This window comes from Pongo abelii, chromosome 20 (assembly GCF_028885655.2).
Source record: "Pongo abelii isolate AG06213 chromosome 20, NHGRI_mPonAbe1-v2.0_pri, whole genome shotgun sequence".
Lineage (NCBI taxonomy): Eukaryota > Metazoa > Chordata > Mammalia > Primates > Hominidae > Pongo > Pongo abelii.
Genome location: NC_072005.2, coordinates 26,289,284 through 26,311,409, shown reverse-complemented (window position 1 = coordinate 26,311,409; position 22,126 = coordinate 26,289,284).

Sequence of the window (22,126 nt, the reverse complement as noted above, 5' to 3'; positions counted from 1 at the left end):
TGAGAATGCTTCTGTCTAGTTTTTGTGTGAAGATCTTTTCTATTCCAGCACAGGCCTGAAAGAGCTCCAAATGTCTACTTGCACATTCTACAAAAAGAGTGTTTCAAAACTGCTCTATCAAAAGTAAGGTTAAACTCGCTGAGTTGAATGCACACATCACAAAAAAGTTTGTGAGAATGCTTCCTTCTAGTTTTTATGTGAAGTTGTTTCCTTTTCCAGCTTAGGCTTCAAAGTGCTCCAAATATCCACTTGCAGATTCTACAAAAAGAGTGTTCCCAAACTGCTCTAACAAAAGGACGGTTCAACTCTCCGAGTTGAATGCACAAATCACAAGGAAGTTGCTGAGAATGCTTCTGTATAGTTTTTATGTGAAGAGATTTCCTTTTCCAGCATAGGCTTCAAAGCGCTCCGTATATCCACTTGCAGATTCTACAAAAAGAGTGTTTCAAAACTACTCTATCCAAAGAAATGTTTACATCTGTGAGTTGAAAGCACACATCACAAAGAAGTTTCTGAGAATGCTTCTGTGTAGTTTTTATGTGAAGATATTTCCTTTTCCAGCATATCGTCAAAGCACTAAAAATGTCCACTTGAAGATTCTACAAAAAGAGTGTTTCAAAACTGCCCTATCAAAACGAAGGTTCAACTCTGTGAGTTGAATGGACTCATAACCAATACGTTTCTGAGAATGCTTCTGTCTAGTTTTTATGTGAAGATATTTCCTTTTCCATCATAGGCCTCAAATCGCTCCAAATATATCGTTGCAGATCCTACAAAAAGAGTGTTTCAAAACTGCTCTATCAAAAGCAAGGTTCAACTCTGCGAGTTGAATGCAAACATCACAGAGAAGCTTGAGAGAATTCTTCTGTCTAGTTTTTATCTGAAAATGTTTCCTTTTCCAGCATAGGACTTAAAGCGCTCCAAACCCCCGCTTGCGTATTCTACAAAAAGAGTATTTCAAAACTGCTCTATCAAAAGAAAGGTTCAACTCTGTGAGTTGAATGCACACATCATAAAGAAGTTCCTGAGAGTACTTCTGTCTAGTTTTTATGTGAAGATATTTCGTTTTCCAGAATAGGCCTCAAAGCCCACCAAATGTCCACTTGAATATTCTAGAAAAATAGTGTTTCAAAACTCCTCTATCAAAAGGAAGATTCAACTGTGTGAGTTTTATGCACACATTATAAAGAAGTTCCTGAGAGTGCTTCTGTCTAGTTTTTATGTGAAGTTATTTCCTTTTCCAGCATAGGCCTCAAAGCCCTCCAAATGTCCACTTGAATATTCTACAAAAATCTTGTTTCAAAACCGCTCTAAGAAAAGGAAGATCCAACTCTGTGAGTTGAATGCACACATCACAAAGAAGTTTCTGAGAATGCTTCTGTCTAATTTTTATGTGAAGTTATTTCCTTTTCCAGCAAAGGCCTCAAAGCACTCCAAATGTACACTTGAATGCACTCATCACAAAGAAGTTTCTGAGAATGCTTCTCTCTACTTTTTATGTGAAGTTATTAGCTTTTCCAGCATAAGCCTCAAAGCCTTCCAAATATCCACTTGTAGCTTCCACAAAAAGACAGTTTCAAAACTGCTCTACCAAAAGGAAGTTTCAACTCCGCGAGTTGAATGCAGACATCACAAAGATGTTTCTGAGAATACTTCTGTCCCGTTCTTCTTTGAAGTTATATGATTTTCCAGCAGAGGTCTCAATCACTCCAAATATTCACTTGCAGATTTTACAAAAACAGTGTTTCAAAACTGCTCTAGCAAAAGGGATGTTCAACTTTGTGAGTTTAGCGCACACATCACAGAGAAGTTTTTGAGAATGCCTCTTTCTAGTTTTTAGGTGAATATATTTCCTTTTCCAGCATAGTCCTCAAAGCGCTCCCAAAATTCACTTGCAGATTCCACAAAAAGTGTGTTCCCAACCTGCTATATCAAAAGGAAGGTTCAACTCTGTGATTTGGAAGCACACATCACAAAGAAGTTTCTGATAGTGTTTCTGTCTAGGTTTTCTGTGAAGACATTTCCTTATATAGCATTGTCCTCAAAGCACTCCAAATATCCACCTGCAGATTCTACAAAAAGAGTGTTTCAAAACTGCTCTATCAAAAGGCAGGTTCAACACTGTGAGTTTAATGCACACATCACAAAAAAGTTTCTGAGAATGCTTCTGTCTCATTTTTATGCGAAGATATTTTCTTTTCTATCATAGGCCTCAAAGCGCTCCAAATATCCACTTGCAGATTCTACAATAAGAGTGTTTCAAAACTGTTCTATCAAAAGGAAGGTTCAACTCCGTGTTTTGAATGCATGCATCACAAAGAAGTTTCTGAGAATACTTCTGTCTAGTTTTTGTGTGAAGATATTTCCTTTTCCAGCACAGGCCTGAAGGAGCTCCAAATGTCTACTTGCACACACTACAAAAGGAGTGTTTCAAAACTGCTCTATCGAAAGGAAGGTTCAACTCTGTGAATTGAATGCACACATCATAAAGAAGTTTCTGACAATGCTTCTGTTTTGTTTTTATGTGAAGATATTTCCTTTACCCTGCAGAGGCTTCAAAGCGATCCAAGTATTCACTTGCAGATTTTGCAAAAAGAGTGTCTCAAAACTGCTCTAAAAAAAGGAAGGTTCAACTCTCTGAGTTGAATACACACATCACAAGGTGGTTTCGGAGATTGCTTCTGTATAGTTTTCATGAGAAGACATTTACTTTTCCAGTATAGGCTTCAAAGCGCTCCAAGTATCCACTTGCAGATGATACAAAACGAGTGTTTCAAAACTGCACTATCAGAAGGAAGGTTCAACTCTGTGAGTTGAATGCACACATCACAAGGAAGTTTCCGAGAATGCTTCTCTATCGTTTTTATGTGAAGATATTTCCTTTACCATCATAGGCCTCAAATCATTCCAACTATTCACTTGCAGATCCTACAAAAAGAGTATCTCAAAACTCCTCTATCAAAAGGAAGGTTCAACTCTGTGAGTTCAATACACACATCACAAAGAGGTTTCTGAGAATGCTTCTTTCTACTTTTTGATTGAAGTTATTTCTTTTTTCAGCGTAGGCCTTAAAGCGCTCCAAATATGCACTTGCAGACTGTACAAAAAGACTGTTTCAGAACTGCTCCGCCAAAAGGAAGTTTAAAGTCTGTGTGTTGAACGCACACATGGCAAAGTAGTTTCTGAGAATGCTTCTGTCTTGTTTTTATGTGAAGATATTTCCTTTTCCAGCATAGGCCTCAAAGATATCCAAATGTCCACATGAAGATTCTTCAAAGAGAGGGTTTCAAAACTGCTCTATCAAAAGAAAGGTTCAACTCTGTGAGTTGAAAGCACACATCCAAAAGAAGTTTCTGGGAATGCATCCGTCTAGTTTTTATGTGAAGATATTTCCTTTTCCAGCATTGCGTCAAAGCGCTCTAAATCTCCAATGGAAGATTCAATAAAAAGAGGGTTTCAAAACCGCTCTGCCAAAAGGAAGGTTCAACTCTGTGACTTGAATTCACTCGTAACAAATATGTTTCTGAGAATGCCTCTGTCTAGTTTTTATCTAAAAATATTTCCATTTCCCTCATAGGATTCAAAGCGCTCCAAATATCTAGTTGCATGTACTACAAAAAGATTCTTTCAAAACCGCTCTATTCAAGGGAAGGTTCAACTCTGTGAGTTGAATGTAAACATCACAAAGAAGTTTGATAGAGTGCTTCGGTCTTGTTTTTACGTGAAAATATTTCCTTTTCCAGCATAGGCCTCAAAGCGCTCCAAATATCCACTTGCGGATTCTACAAAAAGAGTGTTTCAGAATTGCTCTATCAAAAGGAAGGTTCAACTGTGTGAGTGGAATGCACACATCACAAAGAAGTTTCTGAGAATGCTTCTGTCTAGTTTTTGTGTGAAGATCTTTTCTATTCCAGCACAGGCCTGAAGGAGGTCCAAATGTCTACTTGCACATTCTACAAAAAGAGTGTTTCAAAACTGCTCTATCAAAAGTAAGGTTAAACTCGCTGAGTTGAATGCACACATCACAAAAAAGTTTGTGAGAATGCTTCCTTCTAGTTTTTATGTGAAGTTGTTTCCTTTTCCAGCTTAGGCTTCAAAGTGCTCCAAATATCCACTTGCAGATTCTACAAAAAGAGTGTTCCCAAACTGCTCTAACAAACGGACGGTTCAACACTCCGAGTTGAATGCACAAATCACAAGGAAGTTGCTGAGAATGCTTCTGTATAGTTTTTATGTGAAGATGTTTCCTTTTCCAGCATAGGCTTCAAAGCTCCTCATATATCCACTTGCAGATTCTACAAAAAGAGTGTTTCAAAACTACTCTTTCAAAAGAAATGTTTACATCTGTGAGTTGAAAGCACACATCACAAAGAAGTTTCTGAGAATGCTTCTGTCTAGTTTTTATGTGAACATATTCCCTTTTCCAGCATATCGTCAAAGCACTAAAAATGTCCACTTGAAGATTCTACAAAAAGAGTGTTTCAAAACTGCCCTGTCAAAACGAAGGTTCAACTCTGTGAGTTGAATGGACTCATAACAAATACGTTTCTGAGAATGCTTCTGTCTAGTTTTTATATGAAGTTATTTCCTTTTCCAGCATAGGCCTCAAAGCCCTCCAAATGTCCACTTGAATATTCTACAAAAATCTTGTTTCAAAACCGCTCTAAGAAAAGGAAGATCCAACTCTGTGAGTTGAATGCACACATCACAAAGAAGTTTCTGAGAATGCTTCTGTCTAATTTTTATGTGAAGTTATTTCCTTTTCCAGCAAAGGCCTCAAAGCACTCCAAATGTACACTTGAATGCACTCATCACAAAGAAGTTTCTGAGAATGCTTCTCTCTACTTTTTATGTGAAGTTATTAGCTTTTCCAGCATAAGCCTCAAAGCCTTCCAAATATCCACTTGTAGCTTCCACAAAAAGACAGTTTCAAAACTGCTCTACCAAAAGGAAGTTTCAACTCCGCGAGTTGAATGCAGACATCACAAAGATGTTTCTGAGAATACTTCTGTCCCGTTCTTCTTTGAAGTTATATGATTTTCCAGCAGAGGTCTCAATCACTCCAAATATTCACTTGCAGATTTTACAAAAACAGTGTTTCAAAACTGCTCTAGCAAAAGGGATGTTCAACTTTGTGAGTTTAGCGCACACATCACAGAGAAGTTTTTGAGAATGCCTCTTTCTAGTTTTTAGGTGAATATATTTCCTTTTCCAGCATAGTCCTCAAAGCGCTCCCAAAATTCACTTGCAGATTCCACAAAAAGTGTGTTCCCAACCTGCTATATCAAAAGGAAGGTTCAACTCTGTGATTTGGAAGCACACATCACAAAGAAGTTTCTGATAGTGTTTCTGTCTAGGTTTTCTGTGAAGACATTTCCTTATATAGCATTGTCCTCAAAGCACTCCAAATATCCACCTGCAGATTCTACAAAAAGAGTGTTTCAAAACTGCTCTATCAAAAGGCAGGTTCAACACTGTGAGTTTAATGCACACATCACAAAAAAGTTTCTGAGAATGCTTCTGTCTCATTTTTATGCGAAGATATTTTCTTTTCTATCATAGGCCTCAAAGCGCTCCAAATATCCACTTGCAGATTCTACAATAAGAGTGTTTCAAAACTGTTCTATCAAAAGGAAGGTTCAACTCCGTGTTTTGAATGCATGCATCACAAAGAAGTTTCTGAGAATACTTCTGTCTAGTTTTTGTGTGAAGATATTTCCTTTTCCAGCACAGGCCTGAAGGAGCTCCAAATGTCTACTTGCACACACTACAAAAGGAGTGTTTCAAAACTGCTCTATCGAAAGGAAGGTTCAACTCTGTGAATTGAATGCACACATCATAAAGAAGTTTCTGACAATGCTTCTGTTTTGTTTTTATGTGAAGATATTTCCTTTACCCTGCAGAGGCTTCAAAGCGATCCAAGTATTCACTTGCAGATTTTGCAAAAAGAGTGTCTCAAAACTGCTCTAAAAAAAGGAAGGTTCAACTCTCTGAGTTGAATACACACATCACAAGGTGGTTTCGGAGATTGCTTCTGTATAGTTTTCATGAGAAGACATTTACTTTTCCAGTATAGGCTTCAAAGCGCTCCAAGTATCCACTTGCAGATGATACAAAACGAGTGTTTCAAAACTGCACTATCAGAAGGAAGGTTCAACTCTGTGAGTTGAATGCACACATCACAAGGAAGTTTCCGAGAATGCTTCTCTATCGTTTTTATGTGAAGATATTTCCTTTACCATCATAGGCCTCAAATCATTCCAACTATTCACTTGCAGATCCTACAAAAAGAGTATCTCAAAACTCCTCTATCAAAAGGAAGGTTCAACTCTGTGAGTTCAATACACACATCACAAAGAGGTTTCTGAGAATGCTTCTTTCTACTTTTTGATTGAAGTTATTTCTTTTTTCAGCGTAGGCCTTAAAGCGCTCCAAATATGCACTTGCAGACTGTACAAAAAGACTGTTTCAGAACTGCTCCGCCAAAAGGAAGTTTAAAGTCTGTGTGTTGAACGCACACATGGCAAAGTAGTTTCTGAGAATGCTTCTGTCTTGTTTTTATGTGAAGATATTTCCTTTTCCAGCATAGGCCTCAAAGATATCCAAATGTCCACATGAAGATTCTTCAAAGAGAGGGTTTCAAAACTGCTCTATCAAAAGAAAGGTTCAACTCTGTGAGTTGAAAGCACACATCCAAAAGAAGTTTCTGGGAATGCATCCGTCTAGTTTTTATGTGAAGATATTTCCTTTTCCAGCATTGCGTCAAAGCGCTCTAAATCTCCAATGGAAGATTCAATAAAAAGAGGGTTTCAAAACCGCTCTGCCAAAAGGAAGGTTCAACTCTGTGACTTGAATTCACTCGTAACAAATATGTTTCTGAGAATGCCTCTGTCTAGTTTTTATCTAAAAATATTTCCATTTCCCTCATAGGATTCAAAGCGCTCCAAATATCTAGTTGCATGTACTACAAAAAGATTCTTTCAAAACCGCTCTATTCAAGGGAAGGTTCAACTCTGTGAGTTGAATGTAAACATCACAAAGAAGTTTGATAGAGTGCTTCGGTCTTGTTTTTACGTGAAAATATTTCCTTTTCCAGCATAGGCCTCAAAGCGCTCCAAATATCCACTTGCGGATTCTACAAAAAGAGTGTTTCAGAATTGCTCTATCAAAAGGAAGGTTCAACTGTGTGAGTGGAATGCACACATCACAAAGAAGTTTCTGAGAATGCTTCTGTCTAGTTTTTGTGTGAAGATCTTTTCTATTCCAGCACAGGCCTGAAGGAGGTCCAAATGTCTACTTGCACATTCTACAAAAAGAGTGTTTCAAAACTGCTCTATCAAAAGTAAGGTTAAACTCGCTGAGTTGAATGCACACATCACAAAAAAGTTTGTGAGAATGCTTCCTTCTAGTTTTTATGTGAAGTTGTTTCCTTTTCCAGCTTAGGCTTCAAAGTGCTCCAAATATCCACTTGCAGATTCTACAAAAAGAGTGTTCCCAAACTGCTCTAACAAACGGACGGTTCAACACTCCGAGTTGAATGCACAAATCACAAGGAAGTTGCTGAGAATGCTTCTGTATAGTTTTTATGTGAAGATGTTTCCTTTTCCAGCATAGGCTTCAAAGCTCCTCATATATCCACTTGCAGATTCTACAAAAAGAGTGTTTCAAAACTACTCTTTCAAAAGAAATGTTTACATCTGTGAGTTGAAAGCACACATCACAAAGAAGTTTCTGAGAATGCTTCTGTCTAGTTTTTATGTGAACATATTCCCTTTTCCAGCATATCGTCAAAGCACTAAAAATGTCCACTTGAAGATTCTACAAAAAGAGTGTTTCAAAACTGCCCTGTCAAAACGAAGGTTCAACTCTGTGAGTTGAATGGACTCATAACAAATACGTTTCTGAGAATGCTTCTGTCTAGTTTTTATATGAAGTTATTTCCTTTTCCAGCATAGGCCTCAAAGCCCTCCAAATGTCCACTTGAATATTCTACAAAAATCTTGTTTCAAAACCGCTCTAAGAAAAGGAAGATCCAACTCTGTGAGTTGAATGCACACATCACAAAGAAGTTTCTGAGAATGCTTCTGTCTAATTTTTATGTGAAGTTATTTCCTTTTCCAGCAAAGGCCTCAAAGCACTCCAAATGTACACTTGAATGCACTCATCACAAAGAAGTTTCTGAGAATGCTTCTCTCTACTTTTTATGTGAAGTTATTAGCTTTTCCAGCATAAGCCTCAAAGCCTTCCAAATATCCACTTGTAGCTTCCACAAAAAGACAGTTTCAAAACTGCTCTACCAAAAGGAAGTTTCAACTCCGCGAGTTGAATGCAGACATCACAAAGATGTTTCTGAGAATACTTCTGTCCCGTTCTTCTTTGAAGTTATATGATTTTCCAGCAGAGGTCTCAATCACTCCAAATATTCACTTGCAGATTTTACAAAAACAGTGTTTCAAAACTGCTCTAGCAAAAGGGATGTTCAACTTTGTGAGTTTAGCGCACACATCACAGAGAAGTTTTTGAGAATGCCTCTTTCTAGTTTTTAGGTGAATATATTTCCTTTTCCAGCATAGTCCTCAAAGCGCTCCCAAAATTCACTTGCAGATTCCACAAAAAGTGTGTTCCCAACCTGCTATATCAAAAGGAAGGTTCAACTCTGTGATTTGGAAGCACACATCACAAAGAAGTTTCTGATAGTGTTTCTGTCTAGGTTTTCTGTGAAGACATTTCCTTATATAGCATTGTCCTCAAAGCACTCCAAATATCCACCTGCAGATTCTACAAAAAGAGTGTTTCAAAACTGCTCTATCAAAAGGCAGGTTCAACACTGTGAGTTTAATGCACACATCACAAAAAAGTTTCTGAGAATGCTTCTGTCTCATTTTTATGCGAAGATATTTTCTTTTCTATCATAGGCCTCAAAGCGCTCCAAATATCCACTTGCAGATTCTACAATAAGAGTGTTTCAAAACTGTTCTATCAAAAGGAAGGTTCAACTCCGTGTTTTGAATGCATGCATCACAAAGAAGTTTCTGAGAATACTTCTGTCTAGTTTTTGTGTGAAGATATTTCCTTTTCCAGCACAGGCCTGAAGGAGCTCCAAATGTCTACTTGCACACACTACAAAAGGAGTGTTTCAAAACTGCTCTATCGAAAGGAAGGTTCAACTCTGTGAATTGAATGCACACATCATAAAGAAGTTTCTGACAATGCTTCTGTTTTGTTTTTATGTGAAGATATTTCCTTTACCCTGCAGAGGCTTCAAAGCGATCCAAGTATTCACTTGCAGATTTTGCAAAAAGAGTGTCTCAAAACTGCTCTAAAAAAAGGAAGGTTCAACTCTCTGAGTTGAATACACACATCACAAGGTGGTTTCGGAGATTGCTTCTGTATAGTTTTCATGAGAAGACATTTACTTTTCCAGTATAGGCTTCAAAGCGCTCCAAGTATCCACTTGCAGATGATACAAAACGAGTGTTTCAAAACTGCACTATCAGAAGGAAGGTTCAACTCTGTGAGTTGAATGCACACATCACAAGGAAGTTTCCGAGAATGCTTCTCTATCGTTTTTATGTGAAGATATTTCCTTTACCATCATAGGCCTCAAATCATTCCAACTATTCACTTGCAGATCCTACAAAAAGAGTATCTCAAAACTCCTCTCTCAAAAGGAAGGTTCAACTCTGTGAGTTCAATACACACATCACAAAGAGGTTTCTGAGAATGCTTCTTTCTACTTTTTGATTGAAGTTATTTCTTTTTTCAGCGTAGGCCTTAAAGCGCTCCAAATATGCACTTGCAGACTGTACAAAAAGACTGTTTCAGAACTGCTCCGCCAAAAGGAAGTTTAAAGTCTGTGTGTTGAACGCACACATGGCAAAGTAGTTTCTGAGAATGCTTCTGTCTTGTTTTTATGTGAAGATATTTCCTTTTCCAGCATAGGCCTCAAAGATATCCAAATGTCCACATGAAGATTCTTCAAAGAGAGGGTTTCAAAACTGCTCTATCAAAAGAAAGGTTCAACTCTGTGAGTTGAAAGCACACATCCAAAAGAAGTTTCTGGGAATGCATCCGTCTAGTTTTTATGTGAAGATATTTCCTTTTCCAGCATTGCGTCAAAGCGCTCTAAATCTCCAATGGAAGATTCAATAAAAAGAGGGTTTCAAAACCGCTCTGCCAAAAGGAAGGTTCAACTCTGTGACTTGAATTCACTCGTAACAAATATGTTTCTGAGAATGCCTCTGTCTAGTTTTTATCTAAAAATATTTCCATTTCCCTCATAGGATTCAAAGCGCTCCAAATATCTAGTTGCATGTACTACAAAAAGATTCTTTCAAAACCGCTCTATTCAAGGGAAGGTTCAACTCTGTGAGTTGAATGTAAACATCACAAAGAAGTTTGATAGAGTGCTTCGGTCTTGTTTTTACGTGAAAATATTTCCTTTTCCAGCATAGGCCTCAAAGCGCTCCAAATATCCACTTGCGGATTCTACAAAAAGAGTGTTTCAGAATTGCTCTATCAAAAGGAAGGTTCAACTGTGTGAGTGGAATGCACACATCACAAAGAAGTTTCTGAGAATGCTTCTGTCTAGTTTTTGTGTGAAGATCTTTTCTATTCCAGCACAGGCCTGAAGGAGGTCCAAATGTCTACTTGCACATTCTACAAAAAGAGTGTTTCAAAACTGCTCTATCAAAAGTAAGGTTAAACTCGCTGAGTTGAATGCACACATCACAAAAAAGTTTGTGAGAATGCTTCCTTCTAGTTTTTATGTGAAGTTGTTTCCTTTTCCAGCTTAGGCTTCAAAGTGCTCCAAATATCCACTTGCAGATTCTACAAAAAGAGTGTTCCCAAACTGCTCTAACAAACGGACGGTTCAACACTCCGAGTTGAATGCACAAATCACAAGGAAGTTGCTGAGAATGCTTCTGTATAGTTTTTATGTGAAGATGTTTCCTTTTCCAGCATAGGCTTCAAAGCTCCTCATATATCCACTTGCAGATTCTACAAAAAGAGTGTTTCAAAACTACTCTTTCAAAAGAAATGTTTACATCTGTGAGTTGAAAGCACACATCACAAAGAAGTTTCTGAGAATGCTTCTGTCTAGTTTTTATGTGAACATATTTCCTTTTCCAGCATATCGTCAAAGCACTAAAAATGTCCACTTGAAGATTCTACAAAAAGAGTGTTTCAAAACTGCCCTGTCAAAACGAAGGTTCAACTCTGTGAGTTGAATGGACTCATAACAAATACGTTTCTGAGAATGCTTCTGTCTAGTTTTTATATGAAGTTATTTCCTTTTCCAGCATAGGCCTCAAAGCCCTCCAAATGTCCACTTGAATATTCTACAAAAATATTGTTTCAAAACCGCTCTAAGAAAAGGAAGATCCAACTCTGTGAGTTGAATGCACACATCACAAAGAAGTTTCTGAGAATGCTTCTGTCTAATTTTTATGTGAAGTTATTTCCTTTTCCAGCAAAGGCCTCAAAGCACTCCAAATGTACACTTGAATGCACTCATCACAAAGAAGTTTCTGAGAATGCTTCTCTCTACTTTTTATGTGAAGTTATTAGCTTTTCCAGCATAAGCCTCAAAGCCTTCCAAATATCCACTTGTAGCTTCCACAAAAAGATAGTTTCAAAACTGCTCTACCAAAAGGAAGTTTCAACTCCGCGAGTTGAATGCAGACATCACAAAGATGTTTCTGAGAATACTTCTGTCCCGTTCTTCTTTGAAGTTATATGATTTTCCAGCAGAGGTCTCAATCACTCCAAATATTCACTTGCAGATTTTACAAAAACAGGGTTTCAAAACTGCTCTAGCAAAAGGGATGTTCAACTTTGTGAGTTTAGCGCACACATCACAGAGAAGTTTTTGAGAATGCCTCTTTCTAGTTTTTATGTGAATATATTTCCTTTTCCAGCATAGTCCTCAAAGCGCTCCCAAAATTCACTTGCAGATTCCACAAAAAGTGTGTTCCCAACCTGCTATATCAAAAGGAAGGTTCAACTCTGTGATTTGGAAGCACACATCACAAAGAAGTTTCTGATAATGTTTCTGTCTAGGTTTTCTGTGAAGACATTTCCTTATATAGCATTGTCCTCAAAGCACTCCAAATATCCACCTGCAGATTCTACAAAAAGAGTGTTTCAAAACTGCTCTATCAAAAGGCAGGTTCAACACTGTGAGTTTAATGCACACATCACAAAAAAGTTTCTGAGAATGCTTCTGTCTCATTTTTATGCGAAGATATTTTCTTTTCTAGCATAGGCCTCAAAGCGATCCAAATATCCACATGCAGATTCTACAATAAGAGTGTTTCAAAACTGTTCTATCAAAAGGAAGGTTCAACTCCGTGTTTTGAATGCATGCATCACAAAGAAGTTTCTGAGAATACTTCTGTCTAGTTTTTGTGTGAAGATATTTCCTTTTCCAGCACAGGCCTGAAGGAGCTCCAAATGTCTACTTGCACACACTACAAAAGGAGTGTTTCAAAACTGCTCTATCGAAAGGAAGGTTCAACTCTGTGAATTGAATGCACACATCATAAAGAAGTTTCTGACAATGCTTCTGTTTTGTTTTTATGTGAAGATATTTCCTTTACCCTGCAGAGGCTTCAAAGCGATCCAAGTATTCACTTGCAGATTTTGCAAAAAGAGTGTCTCAAAACTGCTCTAAAAAAAGGAAGGTTCAACTCTCTGAGTTGAATACACACATCACAGGGTGGTTTCGGAGATTGCTTCTGTATAGTTTTCATGAGAAGACATTTATTTTCCAGTATAGGCTTCAAAGCGCTCCAAGTATCCACTTGCAGATGATACAAAACGAGTGTTTCAAAACTGCACTATCAGAAGGAAGGTTCAACTCTGTGAGTTGAATGCACACATCACAAGGAAGTTTCCGAGAATGCTTCTCTATCGTTTTTATGTGAAGATATTTCCTTTGCCATCATAGGCCTCAAATCATTCCAACTATTCACTTGCAGATCCTACAAAAAGAGTATCTCAAACCTCCTCTATCAAAAGGAAGGTTCAACTCTGTGAGTTCAATACACACATCACAAAGAGGTTTCTGAGAATGCTTCTTTCTACTTTTTGATTGAAGTTATTTCTCTTTTCAGCGTAGGCCTTAAAGCGCTCCAAATATGCACTTGCAGGCTGTACAAAAAGACTGTTTCAGAACTGCTCCGCCAAAAGGAAGTTTAAAGTCTGTGTGTTGAACGCACACATTGCAAAGTAGTTTCTGAGAATGCTTCTGTCTTGTTTTTATGTGGAGATATTTCCTTTTCCAGCATAGGCCTCAAAGATATCCAAATGTCCACATGAAGATTCTTCAAAGAGAGGGTTTCAAAACTGCTCTATCAAAAGAAAGGTTCAACTCTGTGAGTTGAAAGCACACATCCAAAAGAAGTTTCTGGGAATGCATCCGTCTAGTTTTTATGTGAAGACATTTCCTTTTCCAGCATTGCGTCAAAGCGCTCTAAATCTCCAATGGAAGATTCAATAAAAAGAGGGTTTCAAAACCGCTCTGCCAAAAGGAAGGTTCAACTCTGTGACTTGAATTCACTCGTAACAAATATGTTTCTGAGAATGCCTCTGTCTAGTTTTTATGTAAAAATATTTCCGTTTCCCTCATAGGACTCAAAGCGCTCCAAATATCTAGTTGCATATACTACAAAAAGATTCTTTCAAAACTGCTCTATTCAAGGGAAGGTTCAACTCTGTGAGTTGAATGTAAACATCACAAAGAAGTTTGATAGAGTGCTTCGGTCTTGTTTTTACGTGAAAATATTTCCTTTTCCAGCGTAGGCCTCAAAGTGCTCCAAATATCCACTTGCGGATTCTACAAAAAGAGTGTTTCAGAATTGCTCTATCAAAAGGAAGGTTCAACTCTGTGAGTGGAATGCACACATCACAAAGAAGTTTCTGAGAATGCTTCTGTCTAGTTTTTGTGTGAAGATCTTTTCTATTCCAGCACAGGCCTGAAAGAGCTCCAAATGTCTACTTGCACATTCTACAAAAAGAGTGTTTCAAAACTGCTCTATCAAAAGTAAGGTTAAACTCGCTGAGTTGAATGCACACATCACAAAAAAGTTTGTGAGAATGCTTCCTTCTAGTTTTTATGTGAAGTTGTTTCCTTTTCAAGCTTAGGCTTCAAAGTGCTCCAAATATCCACTTGCAGATTCTACAAAAAGAGTGTTCCCAAACTGCTCTAACAAAAGGACGGTTCAACTCTCCGAGTTGAATGCACAAATCACAAGGAAGTTGCTGAGAATGCTTCTGTATAGTTTTTATGTGAAGAGATTTCCTTTTCCAGCATAGGCTTCAAAGCGCTCCGTATATCCACTTGCAGATTCTACAAAAAGAGTGTTTCAAAACTACTCTATCCAAAGAAATGTTTACATCTGTGAGTTGAAAGCACACATCACAAAGAAGTTTCTGAGAATGCTTCTGTGTAGTTTTTATGTGAAGATATTTCCTTTTCCAGCATATCGTCAAAGCACTAAAAATGTCCACTTGAAGATTCTACAAAAAGAGTGTTTCAAAACTGCCCTATCAAAACGAAGGTTCAACTCTGTGAGTTGAATGGACTCATAACCAATACGTTTCTGAGAATGCTTCTGTCTAGTTTTTATGTGAAGATATTTCCTTTTCCATCATAGGCCTCAAATCGCTCCAAATATATCGTTGCAGATCCTACAAAAAGAGTGTTTCAAAACTGCTCTATCAAAAGCAAGGTTCAACTCTGCGAGTTGAATGCAAACATCACAGAGAAGCTTGAGAGAATGCTTCTGTCTAGTTTTTATCTGAAAATGTTTCCTTTTCCAGCATAGGACTTAAAGCGCTCCAAACCCCCGCTTGCGTATTCTACAAAAAGAGTATTTCAAAACTGCTCTATCAAAAGAAAGGTTCAACTCTGTGAGTTGAATGCACACATCATAAAGAAGTTCCTGAGAGTACTTCTGTCTAGTTTTTATGTGAAGATATTTCGTTTTCCAGAATAGGCCTCAAAGCCCACCAAATGTCCACTTGAATATTCTAGAAAAATAGTGTTTCAAAACTCCTCTATCAAAAGGAAGATTCAACTGTGTGAGTTTTATGCACACATTATAAAGAAGTTCCTGAGAGTGCTTCTGTCTAGTTTTTATGTGAAGTTATTTCCTTTTCCAGCATAGGCCTCAAAGCCCTCCAAATGTCCACTTGAATATTCTACAAAAATCTTGTTTCAAAACCGCTCTAAGAAAAGGAAGATCCAACTCTGTGAGTTGAATGCACACATCACAAAGAAGTTTCTGAGAATGCTTCTGTCTAATTTTTATGTGAAGTTATTTCCTTTTCCAGCAAAGGCCTCAAAGCACTCCAAATGTACACTTGAGTGCACTCATCACAAAGAAGTTTCTGAGAATGCTTCTCTCTACTTTTTATGTGAAGTTATTAGCTTTTCCAGCATAAGCCTCAAAGCCTTCCAAATATCCACTTGTAGCTTCCACAAAAAGACAGTTTCAAAACTGCTCTACCAAAAGGAAGTTTCAACTCCGCGAGTTGAATGCAGACATCACAAAGATGTTTCTGAGAATACTTCTGTCCCGTTCTTCTTTGAAGTTATATGATTTTCCAGCAGAGGTCTCAATCACTCCAAATATTCACTTGCAGATTTTACAAAAACAGTGTTTCAAAACTGCTCTAGCAAAAGGGATGTTCAACTTTGTGAGTTTAGCGCACACATCACAGAGAAGATTTTGAGAATGCCTCTTTCTAGTTTTTATGTGAATATATTTCCTTTTCCAGCATAGTCCTCAAAGCGCTCCCAAAATTCACTTGCAGATTCCACAAAAAGTGTGTTCCCAACCTGCTATATCAAAAGGAAGGTTCAACTCTGTGATTTGGAAGCACACATCACAAAGAAGTTTCTGATAGTGTTTCTGTCTAGGTTTTATGTGAAGACATTTCCTTATATAGCATTGTCCTCAAAGCACTCCAAATATCCACCTGCAGATTCTACAAAAAGAGTGTTTCAAAACTGCTCTATCAAAAGGCAGGTTCAACACTGTGAGTTTAATGCACACATCACAAAAAAGTTTCTGAGAATGCTTCTGTCTCATTTTTATGCGAAGATATTTTCTTTTCTAGCATAGGCCTCAAAGCGCTCCAAATATCCACATGCAGATTCTACAATAAGAGTGTTTCAAAACTGTTCTATCAAAAGGAAGGTTCAACTCCGTGTTTTGAATGCATGCATCACAAAGAAGTTTCTGAGAATACTTCTGTCTAGTTTTTGTGTGAAGATATTTCCTTTTCCAGCACAGGCCTGAAGGAGCTCCAAATGTCTACTTGCACACACTACAAAAGGAGTGTTTCAAAACTGCTCTATCGAAAGGAAGGTTCAACTCTGTGAATTGAATGCACACATCATAAAGAAGTTTCTGACAATGCTTCTGTTTTGTTTTTATGTGAAGATATTTCCTTTACCCTGCAGAGGCTTCAAAGCGATCCAAGTATTCACTTGCAGATTTTGCAAAAAGAGTGTCTCAAAACTGCTCTAAAAAAAGGAAGGTTCAACTCTCTGAGTTGAATACACACATCACAGGGTGGTTTCGGAGATTGCTTCTGTATAGTTTTCATGAGAAGACATTTATTTTCCAGTATAGGCTTCAAAGCGCTCCAAGTATCCACTTGCAGATGATACAAAACGAGTGTTTCAAAACTGCACTATCAGAAGGAAGGTTCAACTCTGTGAGTTGAATGCACACATCACAAGGAAGTTTCCGAGAATGCTTCTCTATCGTTTTTATGTGAAGATATTTCCATTACCATCATAGGCCTCAAATCATTCCAACTATTCACTTGCAGATCCTACAAAAAGAGTATCTCAAACCTCCTCTATCAAAAGGAAGGTTCAACACTGTGAGTTCAATACACACATCACAAAGAGGTTTCTGAGAATGCTTCTTTCTACTTTTTGATTGAAGTTATTTCTTTTTTCAGCGTAGGCCTTAAAGCGCTCCAAATATGCACTTGCAGACTGTACAAAAAGACTGTTTCAGAACTGCTCCACCAAAAGGAAGTTTAAAGTCTGTGTGTTGAACGCACACATTGCAAAGTAGTTTCTGAGAATGCTTCTGTCTTGTTTTTATGTGAAGATATTTCCTTTTCCAGCATAGGCCTCAAAGATATCCAAATGTCCACATGAAGATTCTTCAAAGAGAGGGTTTCAAAACTGCTCTATCAAAAGAAAGGTTCAACTCTGTGAGTTGAAAGCACACATCAAAAAGAAGTTTCTGGGAATGCATCCGTCTAGTTTTTATGTGAAGATATTTCCTTTTCCAGCATTGCGTCAAAGCGCTCTAAATCTCCAATGGAAGATTCAATAAAAAGAGGGTTTCAAAACCGCTCTGCCAAAAGGAAGGTTCAACTCTGTGACTTGAATTCACTCGTAACAAATATGTTTCTGAGAATGCCTCTGTCTAGTTTTTATCTAAAAATATTTCCATTTCCCTCATAGGACTCAAAGCGCTCCAAATATCTAGTTGCATATACTACAAAAAGATTCTTTCAAAACTGCTCTATTCAAGGGAAGGTTCAACTCTGTGAGTTGAATGTAAACATCACAAAGAAGTTTGATAGAGTGCTTCGGTCTTGTTTTTACGTGAAAATATTTCCTTTTCCAGCATAGGCCTCAAAGTGCTCCAAATATCCACTTGCGGATTCTACAAAAAGAGTGTTTCAGAATTGCTCTATCAAAAGGAAGGTTCAACTCTGTGAGTGGAATGCACACATCACAAAGAAGTTTCTGAGAATGCTTCTGTCTAGTTTTTGTGTGAAGATCTTTTCTATTCCAGCACAGGCCTGAAAGAGCTCCAAATGTCTACTTGCACATTCTACAAAAAGAGTGTTTCAAAACTGCTCTATCAAAAGTAAGGTTAAACTCGCTGAGTTGAATGAACACATCACAAAAAAGTTTGTGAGAATGCTTCCTTCTAGTTTTTATGTGAAGTTGTTTCCTTTTCCAGCTTAGGCTTCAAAGTGCTCCAAATATCCACTTGCAGATTCTACAAAAAGAGTGTTCCCAAACTGCTCTAACAAAAGGACGGTTCAACTCTCCGAGTTGAATGCACAAATCACAAGGAAGTTGCTGAGAATGCTTCTGTATAGTTTTTATGTGAAGAGATTTCCTTTTCCAGCATAGGCTTCAAAGCGCTCCGTATATCCACTTGCAGATTCTACAAAAAGAGTGTTTCAAAACTACTCTATCCAAAGAAATGTTTACATCTGTGAGTTGAAAGCACACATCACAAAGAAGTTTCTGAGAATGATTCTGTGTAGTTTTTATGTGAAGATATTTCCTTTTCCAGCATATCGTCAAAGCACTAAAAATGTCCACTTGAAGATTCTACAAAAAGAGTGTTTCAGAACTGCCCTATCAAAACGAAAGTTCAACTCTGTGAGTTGAATGGACTCATAACCAATACGTTTCTGAGAATGCTTCTGTCTAGTTTTTATGTGAAGATATTTCCTTTTCCATCATAGGCCTCAAATCGCTCCAAATATATCGTTGCAGATCCTACAAAAAGAGTGTTTCAAAACTGCTCTATCAAAAGCAAGGTTCAACTCTGCGAGTTGAATGCAAACATCACAGAGAAGCTTGAGAGAATGCTTCTGTCTAGTTTTTATCTGAAAATGTTTCCTTTTCCAGCATAGGACTTAAAGCGCTCCAAACCCCCGCTTGCGTATTCTACAAAAAGAGTATTTCAAAACTGCTCTATCAAAAGAAAGGTTCAACTCTGTGAGTTGAATGCACACATCATAAAGAAGTTCCTGAGAGTACTTCTGTCTAGTTTTTATGTGAAGATATTTCCTTTTCCAGAATAGGCCTCAAAGCCCACCAAATGTCCACTTGAATATTCTAGAAAAATAGTGTTTCAAAACTCCTCTATCAAAAGGAAGATTCAACTGTGTGAGTTTTATGCACACATTATAAAGAAGTTCCTGAGAGTGCTTCTGTCTAGTTTTTATGTGAAGTTATTTCCTTTTCCAGCATAGGCCTCAAAGCCCTCCAAATGTCCACTTGAATATTCTACAAAAATCTTGTTTCAAAACCGCTCTAAGAAAAGGTAGATCCAACTCTGTGAGTTGAATGCACACATCACAAAGAAGTTTCTGAGAATGCTTCTGTCTAATTTTTATGTGAAGTTATTTCCTTTTCCAGCAAAGGCCTCAAAGCACTCCAAATGTACACTTGAATGCACTCATCACAAAGAAGTTTCTGAGAATGCTTCTCTCTACTTTTTATGTGAAGTTATTAGCTTTTCCAGCATAAGCCTCAAAGCCTTCCAAATATCCACTTGTAGCTTCCACAAAAAGACAGTTTCAAAACTGCTCTACCAAAAGGAAGTTTCAACTCCGCGAGTTGAATGCAGACATCACAAAGATGTTTCTGAGAATACTTCTGTCCCGTTCTTCTTTGAAGTTATATGATTTTCCAGCAGAGGTCTCAATCACTCCAAATATTCAGTTGCAGATTTTACAAAAACAGTGTTTCAAAACTGCTCTAGCAAAAGGGATGTTCAACTTTGTGAGTTTAGCGCACACATCACAGAGAAGATTTTGAGAATGCCTCTTTCTAGTTTTTATGTGAATATATTTCCTTTTCCAGCATAGTCCTCAAAGCGCTCCCAAAATTCACTTGCAGATTCCACAAAAAGTGTGTTCCCAACCTGCTATATCAAAAGGAAGGTTCAACTCTGTGATTTGGAAGCACACATCACAAAGAAGTTTCTGATAGTGTTTCTGTCTAGGTTTTATGTGAAGACATTTCCTTATATAGCATTGTCCTCAAAGCACTCCAAATATCCACCTGCAGATTCTACAAAAAGAGTGTTTCAAAACTGCTCTATCAAAAGGCAGGTTCAACACTGTGAGTTTAATGCACACATCACAAAAAAGTTTCTGAGAATGCTTCTGTCTCATTTTTATGCGAAGATATTTTCTTTTCTATCATAGGCCTCAAAGCGCTCCAAATATCCACATGCAGATTCTACAATAAGAGTGTTTCAAAACTGTTCTATCAAAAGGAAGGTTCAACTCCGTGTTTTGAATGCATGCATCACAAAGAAGTTTCTGAGAATACTTCTGTCTAGTTTTTGTGTGAAGATATTTCCTTTTCCAGCACAGGCCTGAAGGAGCTCCAAATGTCTACTTGCACACACTACAAAAGGAGTGTTTCAAAACTGCTCTATCGAAAGGAAGGTTCAACTCTGTGAATTGAATGCACACATCATAAAGAAGTTTCTGACAATGCTTCTGTTTTGTTTTTATGTGAAGATATTTCCTTTACCCTGCAGAGGCTTCAAAGCGATCCAAGTATTCACTTGCAGATTTTGCAAAAAGAGTGTCTCAAAACTGTTCTAAAAAAAGGAAGGTTCAACTCTCTGAGTTGAATACACACATCACAGGGTGGTTTCGGAGATTGCTTCTGTATAGTTTTCATGAGAAGACATTTATTTTCCAGTATAGGCTTCAAAGCGCTCCAAGTATCCACTTGCAGATGATACAAAACGAGTGTTTCAAAACTGCACTATCAGAAGGAAGGTTCAACTCTGTGAGTTGAATGCACACATCACAAGGAAGTTTCCGAGAATGCTTCTCTATCGTTTTTATGTGAAGATATTTCCATTACCATCATAGGCCTCAAATCATTCCAACTATTCACTTGCAGATCCTACAAAAAGAGTATCTCAAACCTCCTCTATCAAAAGGAAGGTTCAACACTGTGAGTTCAATACACACATCACAAAGAGGTTTCTGAGAATGCTTCTTTCTACTTTTTGATTGAAGTTATTTCTTTTTTCAGCGTAGGCCTTAAAGCGCTCCAAATATGCACTTGCAGACTGTACAAAAAGACTGTTTCAGAACTGCTCCACCAAAAGGAAGTTTAAAGTCTGTGTGTTGAACGCACACATTGCAAAGTAGTTTCTGAGAATGCTTCTGTCTTGTTTTTATGTGAAGATATTTCCTTTTCCAGCATAGGCCTCAAAGATATCCAAATGTCCACATGAAGATTCTTCAAAGAGAGGGTTTCAAAACTGCTCTATCAAAAGAAAGGTTCAACTCTGTGAGTTGAAAGCACACATCAAAAAGAAGTTTCTGGGAATGCATCCGTCTAGTTTTTATGTGAAGATATTTCCTTTTCCAGCATTGCGTCAAAGCGCTCTAAATCTCCAATGGAAGATTCAATAAAAAGAGGGTTTCAAAACCGCTCTGCCAAAAGGAAGGTTCAACTCTGTGACTTGAATTCACTCGTAACAAATATGTTTCTGAGAATGCCTCTGTCTAGTTTTTATCTAAAAATATTTCCATTTCCCTCATAGGACTCAAAGCGCTCCAAATATCTAGTTGCATATACTACAAAAAGATTCTTTCAAAACTGCTCTATTCAAGGGAAGGTTCAACTCTGTGAGTTGAATGTAAACATCACAAAGAAGTTTGATAGAGTGCTTCGGTCTTGTTTTTACGTGAAAATATTTCCTTTTCCAGCATAGGCCTCAAAGTGCTCCAAATATCCACTTGCGGATTCTACAAAAAGAGTGTTTCAGAATTGCTCTATCAAAAGGAAGGTTCAACTCTGTGAGTGGAATGCACACATCACAAAGAAGTTTCTGAGAATGCTTCTGTCTAGTTTTTGTGTGAAGATCTTTTCTATTCCAGCACAGGCCTGAAAGAGCTCCAAATGTCTACTTGCACATTCTACAAAAAGAGTGTTTCAAAACTGCTCTATCAAAAGTAAGGTTAAACTCGCTGAGTTGAATGAACACATCACAAAAAAGTTTGTGAGAATGCTTCCTTCTAGTTTTTATGTGAAGTTGTTTCCTTTTCCAGCTTAGGCTTCAAAGTGCTCCAAATATCCACTTGCAGATTCTACAAAAAGAGTGTTCCCAAACTGCTCTAACGAAAGGACGGTTCAACTCTCCGAGTTGAATGCACAAATCACAAGGAAGTTGCTGAGAATGCTTCTGTATAGTTTTTATGTGAAGAGATTTCCTTTTCCAGCATAGGCTTCAAAGCGCTCCGTATATCCACTTGCAGATTCTACAAAAAGAGTGTTTCAAAACTACTCTATCCAAAGAAGTGT